Raw genomic sequence first — 4,255 nt, 5'->3', positions numbered from 1 at the left:
CGCTCCTGCCCACGCTGGCTCTCACAGCCTCACAGCTACTCTTCCAGCTGCTCGTGGATTCACCTTTGTTTTTAAGCCTACATACCCCTCTTTCATCTTAACTCTAGTAAAGCACTCCTATCTACAACCTCCCTTTTTATTTCCACCTTGGGTTCTCCCCTGTTTCGGTGTAGCCTCTCCTCCCACTGAAAGGTGAGAGAAACAAACATTTGCCCCACAGGAAGAACAACAAATACTGGAATCTATCTTGGTTTCTCCACACTTCCTATGGAAATTATTACAATTGTTGTTATTTATTAAGTTGGTGGATGTCAAACTCAATGAATAATTTAAAAATATATAAATGATTCGATAAAAACACATGTGCCTGTCTGAAGGGAGAGCTATAAAAAGACACTTAAGTGTGATGATAACAGGTGGTTTGGTAAATATTGAGACTTCAGACAGTGTCAGGGTTTTATAAAGTGTTCTGGATGGCACTTAGAACATCTTTATTCCTAGGGAGGGGAGGGAGCTCGGCTTTGGTTCTTTAATTTACTTAGTTTTTGTTTCCCTTATTTACAAAGTCAAAACACTGACCTCATTTCAAAACACCCCCAGTCCCCTAGGATCACCATCCCAAGGTTTAGGCCCTGAATATGTTTGTCAAAAGTGTTGGGGTGGTGAGCTGTGTCACCAGAAGGAAGCCTTGTGCTATTTTTAAATTGATGCAACACATCATTGAAACATATCATACACATATCATACCAATGACACACACGCTGCATTGTAACATAGCATGTGTCATACATACATTCTCTCTCACTCACACATACTTGCTCTTCTTGTCCAGCTTTAGAAAAGGAAGGCAGCCAGGAAGCCAAGCCCAGTGATTTGAGTTGAAAAGCCTGTTAAAGTTTAAAAGCCAAGTGTCCCTCTCGTTCTCAGCCTGGCTTTGAGACATGTGGGAGGGCTTCAAAGCCGCAGTGCCCCTCTTAGAGTTCAGGCTTGCAGTTGGTCCCCAAATGTTTACCCTCATGAAGATGCCTAACTTACAGGAAGTGGGAAATGGGTGTGGGGGGTGAGGGTGGGTGGGTGGGTAGGGAGTGGGGAGAAGAGGGTGGGAGGGCTGGTGTTCTCTTGATGTGGTTAGTCTGTCATTGACCTTGTTTGGGTATAGCAGGAGTTGAATTAGAAAATGAAAACACGTTTCATCTTAGGCACATTTCATCCCATTTTTTACTTTCCTTCGGAAAAAAAATTTTTTCCCCCAACTGAAGTCAGGTCTCCAGATTTGGTACTCAGTCTCCCTTCATTCTACAATAATCTTCTCCTACAGTCATCTGGCCTCCTATATTGCAATTCCCAAACCACCCAAGGACTGGGCTGGGTCCAGTAGCTGAGACTAACATGGGCTTATTGAGCCGTTGTGATGATACCATCAAAGGGAACAGATGGGGATTTCTGAGAGCCCAGCTGTTTGGATCATTCATGATTTGCTGCCATTATGAACACTCTTAATGAGAGAACTCTGCCTGAGAAATGCTGATTAATAAAGGTAACTGAGGTTTTTTTTTTTCTTTCTTTCTTTCAGGGTTCTAACAGGGAGGGAAATAATACAGTGACTAAAAATGCACCAAGTTACTACTTAGAAACAAATACTTTGAGTCGTTAGATTCCAGACAGTGGCAGCCTTAGATAGCGCTCTCTGCACAGCTTTGCCAATGCCAACATCTCCCTGCTTTAGTCAGCATTCTAAATGTGAGGCTCGGGCCTTCTAGAAGGGGTTAATAAAGTTCAGAAGGGCACCCCCTTTCCTTCCCCTTTAACATTTTTGTGCTGGACAATACCTAAATATGACCATATGAACATGCTTTTTCTTATGATGGGGCATGCTTCCTTTCCTTTATTCCATCTTCCTTTTTTGCATCTTTCATTTTAAATTATATTATTACCTATCCTTGACTGCTATGATTACAACAAAAGATGATTTGGTGGGTGTTTTTTTTGTATTACTTTAGACAAGAAGCAAACATTCGAGGGATCTTATAATCTAATATTCTGTGTCTCAAAATTTACTTTCCTTAAAGTTCCACTTGTGGCCTTCTCCAGCTCAGCTGGAACACCTGGAACTAATTTTAGGGTTGCCTGGCTAAGCCCCACACTGGTATTTGAAGTTTGCGTCCTCCCTAGACTCAAGCCCATTTCACCACCTCTGAAGGTGAGTGCAGGCTGATACTAATTAACAGTGAGTTGATTCACTGGCATCTTCCAGTCATTAAAGTAAACATTTGGCTTAAAATAGCCTCTTCCCACCTCAAATGTCCAACTTTTTGCCTATTCCCTTACTCCATCGTGGTTGACTCACCCGCACTTGCATGGTATATGTGGCCTAAGAGAGTTGGATTCTAAAAGGGAAGTGAAATACTTTTAAACATCTGCAGGCGAGACTGAACAGCAGGCCGGCCTTCAGTCTGACTACATTGTTTTTCTGTCCACTGCGGTGCTGACTCAGCATCAGTTAATAAACCCTCTCAGAAGGCTGCATTTCTCTTGTTTAATTATCATCTTGGAGCTTTCTGAGAACTCTCAGGAATTGTTCATTCAGTTTTATGCCCCTAGCACATCTGCCCAACTGAAAGTCCTGTTTCCTCTTGGTGCTAGCGTCCCCTCTGGCATAACATGCAATAACAGGTCACAAAGCATTAAGTGGAGAGTGTGTGTTACTTATGTCCCCTAGTGGGAATTTAATTGTTCTGTACAACAGAGATTGTGGAAGGACTTCAGATACAAAAAACATTTCCTGGCAAATAATATTTCACCTCCCACCCACACCCTCCCCTCCCAAAAAAAATTCTTGAAAAGCATCCTAAAAGAGAGAGAAGAAATTTTAAAGATAAACAGACATATTTTTATGATTGAATTGGGGTTTTGTTTTGCTTGGTTTTGTTTCTTCCTGTAAACAAATACTCAGATGTCCACTTCATTGTATGACTAAGTTGGTATTATTATGTTAGGACTGGGTGTGTGTACGTGGGTGTGTGTGTATGTTGGGACGTGAGTGTATAGGCACACGTGTATTTAAAATGTTAGAAAAGACATTGCAGCCTAAGGTGGAAGGAGAGATGATTTTAAAAACAACCACCTATATGAGGCAAGCAGGAAAAGTGGGAGACTAGTGTGTCAGTGACCTAAACAGTAATTGTAAAGGGGTGCCTGCTATAAATGGACCCCTCTGCAGCATTGTTTCTCTGAATTAGAGGATTCCTTGCTGAAGGCACAAGACCATTGAAGGAAGTAAAGCATCTGGTTTGTTTTGTAATGAGAAGCAGGAATGCAAGGTCCACGCTCTTAATAATAAACAAACAGGACATTGTATGCCATCATCACAGGATGTCCTTCCTTCAACAGAGGGCTGACTGGGGCTGGAGGAAAAGCCGGACACGGCTCAGAACGAGCCCCACTAATTACTGCCTCCGTCTGCCCTCCACTTGCAGTGACCATTTCAACATTCCCTTTAACTGTGAAACGATTAATGCTCCACACATCGCTTACACACTACACAGCTTACACACTCCTCGGAAGTCTGGCTGTGGGTTTTGGGAGGAGAGAAAAGGCAAAGAAACCTTAAATCTGTAGGATGATAACTTTTTCCAATTTTACTATTTCCTAAATAGTTGAAATAGGGAAGTTAGTTCTGCCCAACTTGAATGCATTTTAATTAGCAAGAGAAAGGGACGCTTACAGGGGTGTGTGTGTGTGTGTGTGTGTGTGTGTGTGTGTGTGTGTGTGTGACAGAGACACGGAGAGAACGTGTATTTCATAGACAATAGCTTGAGGACTAGACAGCTACATTTTATTACATTAGACGCAAAAATAATTTCGCTTGCTCTTTTCAAGTAAGTTTTATATCATCTGTAACTGTAAATCTCAGCGGAGGAACTACGAAATTTTTAGGTAATTTTTAAGTTTCCCTTAATATAAGGAATGTGCGCTCCCCCCACCCCCACCCCTTATAGAGCCACAGCAGGAAGGAGGGTCTGGAGTATTTAGAATACAATACACTCCGAGTAAACGTTGAGGTTCAGTGCCTGCAAAAAGAAGTAGGAAGATTCCAAGTAAATGTTGAAATTCAAATGCGGAGGGAGGAAGCTGTCGGAGGCTGGCGATCTGGGAAAAGCACTGGGCTGGGCTCCGCGCGGCTCCGCGGAGTCCAGGTGTGACCACGCCCCCCCCCCCCCCCCCCCTTCAGGCAGCTGGTGTTGTGAATCAGACG

The sequence above is a fragment of the Rhinolophus sinicus genome, chromosome 2, assembly GCF_057876585.1.
Source record: "Rhinolophus sinicus isolate RSI-liver-muscle chromosome 2, RSI-T2T, whole genome shotgun sequence".
Classification (NCBI taxonomy): Eukaryota; Metazoa; Chordata; class Mammalia; order Chiroptera; family Rhinolophidae; genus Rhinolophus; species Rhinolophus sinicus.
Note: the sequence above shows the minus strand (reverse complement) of the source record.